Genomic DNA, 14,150 nt, shown 5'->3' with positions numbered 1-14,150 from the left:
CACACACACACACACACACACACACAGACTGGCGTACACAGCGGGCCAGTCAGTGCTGTGGAGCCGTCTGCATCTCTGTCTGTTGGTTCATGAATGCCTATTATGAATGCTGGCAGCTGGCTCAAGCAGCTCCACAGTGAGTGTTACAGTTGAGCTCTTTAGTCACTCAGCGGTCACAAATGGCCATATGTACAAAACTGTAGAAGTGAGTAAATCAGAATAGCTAGATTTACACAGCAAAGTCATATAAACCACTCATAGTTATTTTTATTCTGACGATAATATAAATGAGTCAGGTCATAAAGGTGTTGAGTCTTTGTCTTGTGGCCATTCTTCATCATTAAGCAGCGACATTTAACAGTTCAGAATGAATTACCCCAGAACGTATTTCTTCCTTTACTCGAAACAGTGAGCTGCACTGTTACAACGGCTGGAATCAGGGAGAAGAGTTTTTCCTCTTTAGGTCTTTGGGAATGTTGGTTTTTTGGGCACACAGCTCCCATATTTCTTGCCTTTTAGTTTTACTGTTGAAACTGTCAGTGACTTTGCTCTAGTCGAAATGCCAGCTGAGCTCAATGGGAACCAAAGAGTTTTGTTCGGTTCGGACTTAATTTCTAACTAAATGTCTCAATTTGCATGGGGTTTGGGCTGAGCAGTGTTTTCTTTTTCTTTTTCTTTTTCTTTTCTTTTCTTTTCTTTCTTTTTTTTTTTTTTTTTTAACAATTTTTGACCAAAGCCAGAGAGCATGTGCCCCTTTTGCAGTTAGATTGGACTATGGACGCTCTAAATTGATTTGTTATAGACAGTAGCCTGTTTTATTGATAACAGTTCACTTGATTTTCTGATTATTCCTGTTTCTCCAGGAATGAGAGTCATCTTCTCTCAAATGTTCAAAGCATATCATAGCCTTTAGAATTATGAGGGGGGAAACTAAGATAACTAAGATTCCACTATCAAAGTGCCTTTGAGCAAGAGGCCACCTCAGTGAATTTTCTCAGTGACCAACAGTAGAAGACTGTGGCAGCTTAGAGGTGTGAGTTTTCATATTGGTGCATAGCAATCAACATTTCCGCCGATACTGATACCAATATATCAGTTATAGTCCAATATCGGTCAATAATATTGGCTGACCAATATTGGTTGGGCACTAGTTCATATCCAAGATGCAAGTAAGTGCAAATGAACTGCAGTGACATCTTGAGGCTGTCGAGGCTACTTCATGCCCTGTCTTTAGCCATCGCATTTATTCCACATAGATGAAGTGACTGCTAATATCACGATTTATCTCCATCTGCCCCAGTTCCTATCCAGCCCTCCAGCCTGTTAGTATTATCAAAACCTCTGAAGATGTATGACTGTCCTTCAGTCTCGGGCCTTATCCCTCTACTTAACTTTGTTTGTGTATCTTATCATAATTGTTTCCGAGGCTCCGAGGTGACAGTTACACACTGCAGGTACCCGGAGACCAAAACCCCTGCCAGATCACACTGACTGTGCACTGCTTCTACTGTCTGGGAATGTGAATGAGCCCACACACACACATATGTGCACACACTCATACACACACACACACACTTGGAGCTTTGTTCTGCTGGTTTTTAAGTAGTCCTGGAATCCATCCCGCCTGTGCTCTAGGCCTGTGTGAGTAAACAGGCCGCTACCTTTTTATATCACCTCACTAATAACCCACACTAATATGTTCTCCATGCTCTATTATAACGAGGATGTGTGTGTGTGCGCAGGCGCGAGTAGCTCCCACCAAAAGCAGCAGTAGTTTATGAGAGAAAGAGCAGCTCGCTGGCGATCACTCAGGATTTCTGATGTGTGTGAAGTGGTTGCCATAGCGGCAGAATTTTCATTGTGTTTGCTTGAGTTTTACGACTTCTTTTATGAAGCTAATGGTGAGAGCTTGAGTAGCAATGCGAGAAAAAAAATTTGTTACATCCAGTTGCAAAGTGTTGAGGCTAGATCCATGGGGTCCCACAAGGTTGGAAATTTTGTTTTCATTCCAACCAACATCCATATTGTGCACGGCTTTGTCTCAAGCCGCAGATTCCTGAAGGGCTACAAGTAAAATCAGTATCTTCATTCCTCGAATTGATTAAAAGTGTTGAAGTGTGGGTCAAGTGGGTCGCTCCAAACACGGAAAAACTTCATATCTGCAGAGGACGGCGTCAGGCAAGCATTGCTGGTGTCTAATTTTTCATCTTAGTTATCAAACCCAATAATGTCATAATAAACAATATTGTCAATCAAATTATAATGATTAGCTGAAAATGCTTATTTTTTTATGCTCATTGGAAGTAACCAGAGCCCAAAGAGATGTCCTCAAATTGTTTCCTTAGTCTGAGCAGCTAAAAAAAACTTTTCTAAAGATATGAACAGAGAATAGAGAGCAAATCTTAGCATCTTGGTGACCTTAAATAAGATGGAATCACAAAATATTTGATGTTTTGACTTGACAAATGACTAAAACAATTAATCAGTTATCAAAATGATAATTTAGGCCTATTAATTGTCAGTCATCTAATTTATTAATCAACTGATTGTCTCAGCACTGTTGTACACTAAATATTTCACTGTATATTGGCTTAGTGAACATAAGGCAGTATATTCAGTATGTTCTGAAACTGTACTGAACATAAAGCAGCTGTTCTGCTGAAGTTTTCATATTTGAACTTGTTTGAATTGAACTGAATAGTGTACACTTACGTGGTGGTCTTAAATCCAAGGTAATTGTGGTTGTCAAATAATGGTAAAGGTCAAACAGAGTCATAGCTTTTATTGTTTTTCACCATGTTGTGAAATCAGAATACTAGCCTGCCCCTAATCGCGTGTCTTTAAGGATGAAATGTAGTGCTGAGTATGAACAACATATAATCAATGATGGATGATTGATCGGTACATGAGCACAAACCTAACATAACAACATTGTGTAATGGTTAAAAGTGAAATCTGTGTGCCAGAATCGGTGTTGAATTGCAGTGACATGGGCTCAGATCTGTTCTGGTTCAGCCAAAGTATCTCAAGCGCTGCCATCAGCGTGCAGGTCACTGACGACAAATGGACCAAACAGTGTTCCTGGTGCTAACATGCTCTCGGAAAAATCAAGGGTTCAGTGCTGCTTTGGGGCTTCGGGGAATGTTATTGGGGATTGTGGTTTGGGATCCTTAAACCCGTTCAGCCATGGAGCCCAAATCATAAATTTAGTTCAGATCTTGGACTCTGGCTCGTTCAAAACTTGAAAAAAAAAGTGTTGTTCTTGTCGCGTGGAGACCTCCCAGAAGTTGAGCTGTAACCTATTTTGATCCATAGTTTAAGAAAATAGGAGCATTATGGTAGACCAGGGATACTCCAGTAGTTCAGGTCAGGGGCCAGTTTTTGAAAATGATAGGGAGGGGTCAACAGCTGTAATGTATATATCCCAATCATTTTCTCCGCTGTAACGAACATGCTAAACACACCATGACGAAATAAATGAATGAATGAATAAATAAATAAAATAAAATAAAATAAAATAAATGAAAAATTCCCAGAAAATTTGTTTAAATCTTAAACAAAATACAGGACAGTGACAGTAAAATTGAAAAAAAAAAAAGACCAGAAAAACATCTGTAATGATTATGATTGTGCATTTAAAATCAAATTTCAAGAAAGTTACAAAAAAATCTTCCCAGATATGAAAAATAAAAAGGGCTAAAGCAAAATTTGTTTGGATGGCGAAATAAAACCTTTCAAAACAAGAGCTCTATTATCCTTGGACTCCTGGGATTCAGAGGGTTAAAGGTAAAAACCCTGGGATTGCAGTTCCTACTGCACATATCCTTTGGAATTTGATTGGCTGTGTGGTGGGCCGCCATCCACATCCTGACGGGACTTGGAGCATCGATGCAGTAGACTGTCAAAAAACACCTTGAACCCCGGGCAAAGGTATCAATCAGAGCCAGTAAACATGCACAGGGATCGTATATTGACAAATCACACCTGGTGCAAGGACAGCTGGACCTTCTGTACAGCGCATAGAGAACACCTAACTCAATAGACTATTAAGCTGATTGATTTTGTGCATTCATACAGCATGGGGAATGATGGTGTGAGACCCCCTGGAGGGTCGGTGAATAAATTTAGATCATATGTATGAGTGTGAAAGGGGACGATAGAATGAGTTATTGTGCGTCAGGAGGGAGGGGGGTTTGAGGCTGTCCAAGGTTAAATGTGGTCGATAATAAGAGGTTATGGTAACGATTGGGGCTTTTTGTCCAGGGGGAAGGAGAGGGGGAATGCGCTGGAATGTGAGGAATGAGGGTTTGTTTAATCCTTGTGGGGGATAAATTATTAGCGGCAATGGGAACTCGTGCAAGACTGGCCCCGTCTCCTACCACGGGCCTGCGGGGAGGTGTGTGTGTGTGTGTTTGTGTGTAAGTGATTGAGAAAGAGTGTGCGACAGAAGTAGTGGTACTGCCTGCCTAGTGCACAAGTTGCATATGATTACCTCATTTTTGTTAATTCGTACCTTCATTGTTTCCTACAGGACAGCCAGTGCCAGGTGTTTGTGAGCGTGTGTGCACACATAGTACAACAACAGAATAAAATAGGAAAGGAGATATTGAAGTGCTGGATAAAATCATGCTAATAGTCTTTTGCCCTATCAATATTACTGAGGAAAAGTTTTATTATCCTGCTCACGTTGCAATAGTTTCCATTCCCAAATGGCTTACCAGGTTTCCAGTATCACTGCTGTAGTTGCATGTTGTCTTCCCACAAAATAAATTAATGCTACCTGGCAGAAAAAAAAAAGCACAGAAGCAATTTTATGGTGCTGTAGATTTTAAGTTTGGCTGATAGTTTTTTTTTTTGGGCAGATCATGCTGTTGAATTTCTGAGTTGTAATGTCAGGGGAACTGGGGGAAAAATGTCACTGCATGTCACTGCTGCCACGAAATAGCTGGAAGTGGGTGTTACGACATCAGCTGAAAATGATTTTTTTTTTTTTAAGCTGCCTGCTCTCCTTCTTGAACACGGAGTCGAATGCATTTCACCGTTCAGTGAACTGCAGGGTAGCACCACACAAATATCGATGGTGCTGAAAGCTGCCTCTCCCCGTGCTGTCGGACAGATTTGTGTCCAACTTGTATTCAAACAGAGGCTGAACTGTGCTCCCGCCTCCAACGGGAGTGCATGAATGGAGAAATTTGACCTATTATGCCTGACATTTGCGTTACCCAAATGACTGGCTGTGAGATGATTGCGAGGAAATAAGCAATTTCTGACGAGGTCATCATATGATCATATATCAATGGGGCACGCCTGTAGGTGTGGAAAAAGGATTTTGCCCCCACTAAGTTCTCGCTCTTGATTCCTTAATGGCCTGAGTAATATTCTGGCTCGGTGCCGTCCATGGAGAGTGGAAGTGGGAAAAAGGGAAGTGAGAGCCACGGGGAGAGAGGGAACACAGAGAGAAGATTTAGTGAAGCAGTAATGAGCCTCTGGAAGGGGAAAGCGTGCTCGCTTTGATTGGTCCACCTACGCCCAGTCAGCATGGCATCCTGGGTAAATATGACCAGGCAGTTAGTTGCCGTGGCGATGTAGGAAGCAGCAGCTGCCAAGGACAGTGGAGGGCCAAGGTGGCAGAGTGGACCAGATGGATGCACTCACCTACCCACCCACTCAGCCAGGGCAAGTCAGGTCAGAGCAGTCATCAAGTGAAATTTGCAGAACAACGGCACACAAAATACAGTAGAGAACAAAAAAAATAAACCAAAGCAAATCCCACATTTAAGATATTAGGCTGTGTGTGTGTTTCTACATCCACATAATCTTAATCTTACTGTCACAGTACTGTTAATCTACCTTGCACATTTTTCCATTTTTGCACTGTTTGCACATACTGGATTTCAGTTTTCTATTCTACCTACTGCACATTTGTTTTTATTACTGTTTTAATTTTGTGGTAGTTTTTACCTTTTTACTTATTCCTGGCTGCATGGTGAGCAATCGAGCAACTGAAGAATTTGTTTCTCAGTAGGGCTGAAAGATATGGTAAAAAAAAAATCATATTGTGGTTAATTTTACAGACATTGTAATTGCAATATGATTCACTATTTTCGTTGGAATGACAAGTTCTGCATTATGATTTTCATTTTCACCAAAAAAGCTATTCAGAAACCATGGAACTGATAATTGTCTGTGTAAAGCAACTTAACCTCCGCTCAATTTAAACTCCGCTCAAGTCATTAAACACAACAGTGTGGCTGCTTTTAGAAAACTAATATGGAAAACTTTATTACGATGATGGAATTCTGGTGTGAAGAAAGTTTGAAGTCTCTGAAAGTTTATTTTCATATTGAGGTGGAAGGAATGGGAGACAATGGGCTGGATAAAAGGGAGGAAGAATAATAGCAGTTCTAAAACATCTTGCTTTGGGAAAAGATTAGCAGAAATGTGGAGGGTATACATTTTTGTAGATATTATGTGAAACCTGCAAAATCACTAGGGTTAGGGTTAGTGGGCGTATCCTGCTCAGTAGGTGCACTGAGGTCATGCATGGTAGCAGCTGTGCCATCCAAACAGCTGATCAGCATCATGTGACTCTTACAATCACCGATCATATTCATACAAGTCGGTGAGATGGTCTTTATAATCTTAAAGCTCACACTTCATGCCACTGCTACTGCTGACCAAGTCACTGGAAAAAACTCCCTCCACCCCTCCTTTGCTTCCTCCTGCTGTTATCCATACACAGGACACTTGCCACCAGTGCTGGAAGCAACAAATTCCACTTCTGTAGGCGGTAACTGGAAATGAACCCAATTACTTTTTTCAAATAAAATAACGCAATTACAGTTTCTGAAATTTAAATGGGCTTGTTACTCATTACTTTTGTCGTGATGGCAGACAAATGCAGCCTGTTCCCGGGATTTTCCACTTATGATCTAACGTCACCTGACCTTATTGCGGCGCAGTGAGTGAGTGAATCTGTCAATCTGTATTAGACTGCACACAACGGCCGACAGTTCAGGCAATGTGAGCTCTCTCTCCTGGAAATATTATATATATATATATATATATATATACATATATATATATATATATATATATAGATGAGTTACAGTCTATGTGCAGGTGTGACAACTTAATCCACATCAAAGAATAGTGACTCTAATCCTCTAAAGCACCTAGTAAAACAACGGCGTTAATTGGAAAAGGCCCCAGTGCCGGCTCTGCTGACCAAGGAGGAGCCGCTCCATCAAAACAGCCAAGGCTTGATTTTAAACCCAAGAATTCGTCTGCTCAGTCTGTAAGCAGCACAAAACAGCTTTCAGACGACTACTTAGCAAAATACCAGTGACAAATAGCCTATATGTAAATTAATAAGCGAACTGAAGCAGACATTTAAAAGAAACGCAAAAGTTACCATCCCTAGTAACTAATTACCCTTACATGCAGTAATTGGTGAAATAATTCAGTTACTTTTGAAGTAACTATTAATTTGCACAACACTGCTTGTAGCTGTCTCTAATGTTTATGTCTGGCTCTGTGTTGGTTTTAATAATATTGAAGGATATATATTAATACTGTGACTCGATGCAATAGACTTTATTGCCTTGGGGAATGTCCTCAAGAACAGAGCCAATTCCATCAAATACAACTGTAACCACTGCTAATAACTGTGGCTGTAGCTGGAGCTATGTTTGTTGCTATAAATGGCCCGGTCTCCTTTGACGCTTAAGTGCCTTTGACTGAGCTTATACATTTGACCATATCTGCAAGACGCTATTTCAGGCATGGAGCTGTCTCTTTAGATAAAAGTGTGATATTCCAAAAGACATGCTGAACATATGAATAAAGGCAGACTGTATTGTATGAGCCATAGGGAATCCTGGCTTTGATACGCCTTAAACGGTCCGATTGCAGAGAGGGGCCTTTTACAACACTGCCCTCGGGTTCTGGCAAATGAAGTCAATATCCACCTCATTTTGTCTGGCCCTGCAGAAGATTGAAAAAATGATAGAGGCCAATGGGATGCTAGACAAGAAAAGTAATCATCTGTCAGGGAAAAGGCTGAGCGGGTCAGAAGTGGAGGAGATGGATGTCGACAGGAATACGAGGTCGAGTGACAAGGTAGAAATTGGGGAGCAGAGTTAAGTAGGGCAAATATTGGTTTGACGAACAGAATGAACAGAAAATTGAGTGGCAGTATAGGTGTAGTGGAAGTGCAGAGGTGTGTGTTCATGTGTGCGTGCATGTGTGTGTGTGTGTGTTGACCCTTGTGTTTGTTTGTATGAACTTTGTGAGATTCTTCAACCATTCCCTTCCCGTCAGTCAGGACTGCCGTCTGACCGAGATGTCAGTCACTTCTCTACAGACAGATGAGTCACACTTAAACACAAACAAGCACACACACACACACACACACACACACACACACACTTCATCTACCTCACAAGAGTCGAATCTGTCAGCCAGGATCAGTCAGCTGCTGTTGAGGCCCTCTTTACCTCACATACTCAGCAGAGATGGTTGTTTTCTTTCACAACAGACCAGAGGAATCTCTTTAAAACTGCTTTAAGAGATTGTTGAACAGCAGTCTCTGTTGACATGATAATCCACATGATCCTACATTTTGCTTTTGTTTTGAATTTTGGCCACATTGCTGTCGGTAAGCAGGCATCACTGTTATTTTTTGCGCCGCAGTTCCCATAAATTACTTTGAAGTCAAACAGTGTTGCCAGTTCTGTGTTGTCTTTTCTTTCTTCAGTTCTCTCTTTGTCTGCTCAGCCATGTTGGCCATCACTACTTGTCTTATTTTAGTATTTTCAAAAAGGCTTTAAGACTGTCTGGGATTTTAGATATCATCAATATCATGATATGGCATAAATGTTGCCTTTTTCCTGGTTTTAAAGACTGCATTACAGTAAAGGCATGAAAATAACAGGCTGTTCTAACCATTCCAATATTTGTCCCGTTTGGGGACTTTTGTTGTGATAGGACACGCCCCTTTTCAGCCAATCAGAGTTGAAAGCTGTTCACTGCCAACTTGACCTGTGACCAACTGTCCCACCAAGTTTCGTGATGTTACTTGGATGTGTTTGGAAACTGAGATCCTGTTTGTGCTAAAATCCTCCCACTGCCATGCCTCCTTGGGGCCAATTTGTCAGAAAATTTATTGACTTATTTGCTGGCCCGTGGAAAACCTTTCCACCAAGTAGGGCTGCTTGATTATGGTGAAAATCACAATCACGATTATTTTGGTCAATATTGAGGTCACGATTATTTAACACAATTACTCATGGACTTTGGAAACATGCATTTATTTATGCATTTTTTTTTTAATGTCTTTTGTCTAAAGGAGGGGGTGAAAGCACACCGCTGCAAAGAAAAGGGGTGAGCTGGAGTTACATCACAAGACAAAACAATGTCTCGAATATCTTGTTTTTCATAATCGTCAGAAACCAAAATCGTAATTGAAAATGGAATTTGATTAATCACCCAGCCCTGCCACCAAGTTTCATACCAATCCGTCCAGCACATTTTGAAATGTCGTGCTGACTGACAGGTGGATGGTCATGGTCAATCACATAACCCTCTTTGAGAGGGCTCCCCTCTGTGGTAAGGTAATTATTGTGTAAGTAAACTGTGATCAAATGGTGAATTTCTCGCTTTGGAACTAATGTTTTCAAGCTGCGATAGCAACGACCTGTGTCTGTGGTCATCTGTGTGACAGCCAGGCTGCAGATTACAATCAGCTGCTCATTTCAGAGAGACGAGGCGCTCCCTGATGTAAACTAGTTCTTACTTTAATCATGTAGAGCTGACTCCTCGGGGATCAGAGGTACACGGTCTTGTGAACATCAACGTTAGGCAGAAGGGATAGGCAGCAGGTTCATGTAGATGGTTGCTGTAGTGAAATACACACAAAGAGGAAGAGTAATCAAACTTTGACCCGAGTTTTAAAGGCTGCCTCATCATCAAGGGAGACCAGGGCCGTTACAGTGAGCGGCTCATCCATCATCCTCACTGTTACATCACGCTCATCTGACGCCGGTGTGTGCATGTGTTTGTTTGTGCACGTGTGTCTGTTTGTTTATGGCTTTATGCGTGAGAGGCATGTCTGCTGCACATGCATTCATCATTTTCTGACGGGGGCGGGGCGTTTGCTAGAAAGAGAACAAAGAGCACCTTGTCAATTACATCAGCACACACACACACACACACACACACACACACACTCACGCACTTTATTGTCAGAACCTTTTGATGCTTAAGGGCAGTTCACGCTATAGCGCTGGAACAAAAGGTCATTTTTACGGTGAAAGTTAACACCTTAAAGGCTCTTTAAAGCAGCGGGTCCTCTGTGAAAACTGACCCACATGAACGAGGTGTGACTTCATGGGCTGCAGAACAAAAAAAAAGGTTAATACCATTCTTCTGCATTATTATAGCTATCAACAGGAATAAAGGTGATATAGGCCAGGGATGTGACAGTCATATGTTTAATGGACTGTCTCGAGCAACTGAAACGTTTTTTTTTTTTTCTCCAGAAGCCCTCGAACAGGATGGAAGACAGTCAGTGATGATAACTAAACAATGATTATTATTTTTACCTTTCATATCACACAGCATGTGCAGTCCTTATTCTTATCTCAGCCCTGGTAGGCGTCACATGACCGCGGTGATGCAGTTATCATCACAGCCCTAATATAGGCCCATGTCATAGTGGCCAGGGACAAAACTAAATAAGATATGTTCAGTTTTCTTTTTATTTATTAGAATGCTATGTGAAAACGTGTCATTTAACTGAGAAGACATCGGGCATAAAAACAGTTTTTTTTTTTTGCTTTTTGCTTTTTAATTCACCATTCAAAAGGTGGGAATTGGCTATTGAATCATTGTTACTGATGATTTGTAAAGAGCTGTATGTTGGAGTACAAAACAGAAGTGTCATGTTGTTGGGCCTAGTATTCAACCACTCATATTAAATGTTTATAATGAAACAACATTGAAAAATGTGTCATGACTGTAACGAGGTATTGCATCAGTGGCTGAGATGATATTTGGGATTTTGTAGAAATGATTAGTCTAGAAAATAGCTTCAAGTTATATGGGATAAAACAAATATACTGTAATGCTGCTGTAACAGTTAAATATGACTTTGTTTTCAGTTATGCTTTAATTGTAAAATACTGTTTCCATTTTTTGTTTTTGTTCCATGAACTAGTTTGAAACCCATCGTCTTTGTTGTGAATTGGTTTATTGAAATGTCAGCAAAAGACAGTACAATGAGAGAAAAACTCAAGAGAATTAAACTTCTTGGAGGAGAATTTGGAAGAGAATTATGAGCACTGCTGCTTTGGCCGTAAGAGCCGCTGAGTCGCTGACTTCCTCCGCACTTGGATTCCTGTTTAATCCTCAGTCTGGTCTCCAATGTCCCCAAAACCAGACAGACATTAGTGTAATATGTCAAACTATAGTGTCTGTTCCCATCGTCCTCCCTGGTTCAGCCTCTGGTTGTGAGGATGATGCAGAACACATGGGAGACGGAGCCATTTGGAGACGATGCAGACGGGGGAGCAAGGTTGTAACGGTACAGGCAGTGTGTATCTGTGTGTGTGCATGCACACTGTGGATGCGGGTGGGCCCATTCCTTTCAGTTTTATTAAGTTATAGGAATGTGGAGGTGTTTTTAGATGTTGTCTTACTCAGGAAATGAAACATCTCCTGACTTCCTAACACTGGAATGTACACAATTATGGAAGGATAATGGGGGGACTTGCTGTGCAAAGGGCACGTCGCTTTATTTAGAAAAAAATGTGTTTTACAGCTTTTTAACAGACTTAAGCCTGCTTTCACTTGGAAATACTATGAAACCTCAGTTGTCACATGCCATTAATGAAGTGATGAAAGATGAACACTAGACCCTGTTGCGGCAGTGAGGGTCTGGTCATGTGTCGTTTTCTCAGTGTGTGTGCTGATAGACAGCCGCGGCCCTGTCCTCCTCTCCCCCCTTGCTTACCCATGATGTTTCAGGGCACTGTCCCTTGTTGTTTACATTTACATAATTTCAACCATGCCATCTCTCCAGTAACAAGCGATGTGATGTCATGGTTCATACTTTGCGTGTGCCAGCGGTTTTGCAACGTTAAGTCATGTCTGTGGGCTTCAGCTGCAGTAAACAGTAACTACATTACCTAAAAATGCTCTAAACAAGGTGCAGTGCATTACGTCAAGCGCCCCCCAGTCATGGAACAAGTCAGTGTGGTGAGCAGTTTTGTGGTTTGGCGACTCCGGTTGGATGAGCATGAAGGATGAAGGACAGCAGGGTGATGGAGGGGATGACAGCAGTTGTTTTCAGCAGAATTTTGAGCTGCAGGGAGACGTGAGATGTGGGTTTGTTGTGAATCTACAGTGTTTCCTCTCTCAGTTATATCAAACTGATGTTCTAATTTCATCTTTCATTCATTTCATTCAATTAGTTATTAAACTTTTTGTCAATTAATCAGCAGGTCGATCTACAGAAAATGAATCGATCATAATTTTGACTTTGAGGCAGCGGTTTGAATGGGATGGGATTTGTTTATTTTTTTTTCTCTTTTACTTCATCATTCCATAAAAAATAAATAAGTGACACTACATTTGTGATGAAGATAAAGTTTGTGAACACATGAATTCCACCTTAAAGTGCCAATAATTTCAATCATTCATAACTATAACAATCCATTGGTGGGCCAATTCCCCTGACCTTGTCAGCATTAGTGCTCCCCCTTATCTGCTGATACATGATGTTGTAAAGTGTAGTCAAATTTTATTTATTTTTCATTTTTTCTTTTAAAGTTTAGTTTTGATTACCTGTAGACATTTATCAACATTATATACCAGCCATTGGCCACCCTGCTCTCTAAATATTGGCATTGACCAATGAAAAGATTAAGTGTCACTAAAAATAATTATGAGCCTCTGTCTTCAATAGATTATCTCATCAAGGATTTTGACTTGTATGGGCTTCATGTACCTAATTTATGTCTTGTGCTGTATTTCTCTCAGTTCAGCAGACTCTTCATTAGATTTTACTTGAGGTCCTTGGCTGTGTTCTCTGCTCCACTTTACCTCAAATGTGGTTAGGGGAGGACTTATTACTACAACTGGCAGAAGGAAAGAATGTGGCAAAAGTTCCTAAGAATGAACACACACACACAGACACTCACACACACACACACACGGTGATATCCTGTATAGCCTGCAGAGCCTCATTCTTTTCTCTTCTGAGCTGCTTTGTGCGGGGAAGTAAAACCTGCCAGATGTGCAGACCTCACCAACTTATCCTCTCTGACTATGAAAGAATTATGTGGCATAGAACTTGTTTACCAGTGGGGATGTAAAATTAGGACATGCTCTGATTGTGATAAAATGAGAGTAGCCTGGAGATTCTGCTGGCTGATAAACAGGTCAGGTCCCTCGGGGTTCTGGTCTTTGTAGTTCTTTGTAGTCAGCAGCAGGATCTCCAAAGGTTAGAGGACTTTCACTTCGGTGGGCAGAACTAATGTGGTGATCTGGACCTCCAAATTCCTCTACATATATATGTGTGTGTGTGTGTACATATGTATGGCCATAACACAGCATGGCTTTGCAAGGCAGCCTGGAATTGGGAGGCTCAGGAACTCGCTGTAGGCTGTAAATAGTTTTCTCAACCCCATGGTAGATTGATGAACATGTGGCGTTTATTGCATAATGTTTTAGTGTATCTGGTTTATCGACAGGCAGACCGATATAAGATGTACTCATAGTTAGTGGTGGAGAAAATATTCAAAACCTTTACAGAAATAAAAAAATATCAATACCATAACGGAAAAATGCTCCATTAAAAGTACAAGTCTTGTATTCAGTATTTTACTAAAGTAAAAGTAAAAGTATAGTAGTAGCAGTAACATGCACTGAAATATCAAAAGTAAAAGTAGTGATTGTGTGTTAAATTATTGATGCAGTAACCTGTAAGACATAATGTGTAGGTCTAACTCCTTCGTACACTGTTGCATAGTTTAACAATGCTTGTAATGCAACATGCGACAAAGCATATTTTCAGCTCAATAACAATATTTACCTCTGGAATGTAACGCAGAAAAAGTATAAAGCTTTACATAATGCAAATACTCAAG

The 14,150-nt window shown here is 40.8% G+C and overlaps 1 protein-coding gene across 1 annotated transcript in view; it reads left to right on the top strand.

The window, feature by feature from the left end:
* LOC115363396 (myosin-10-like) overlaps positions 1-14,150 on the top strand; it is an 81,520-nt gene that overhangs the window by 24,983 nt on the left and 42,387 nt on the right. The window lies entirely within an intron of this gene.

Source organism: Myripristis murdjan, chromosome 8 (assembly GCF_902150065.1).
Source record: "Myripristis murdjan chromosome 8, fMyrMur1.1, whole genome shotgun sequence".
NCBI classification, from domain to species: Eukaryota; Metazoa; Chordata; class Actinopteri; order Holocentriformes; family Holocentridae; genus Myripristis; species Myripristis murdjan.
This window is presented reverse-complemented; position numbering and strand designations above follow the sequence as displayed.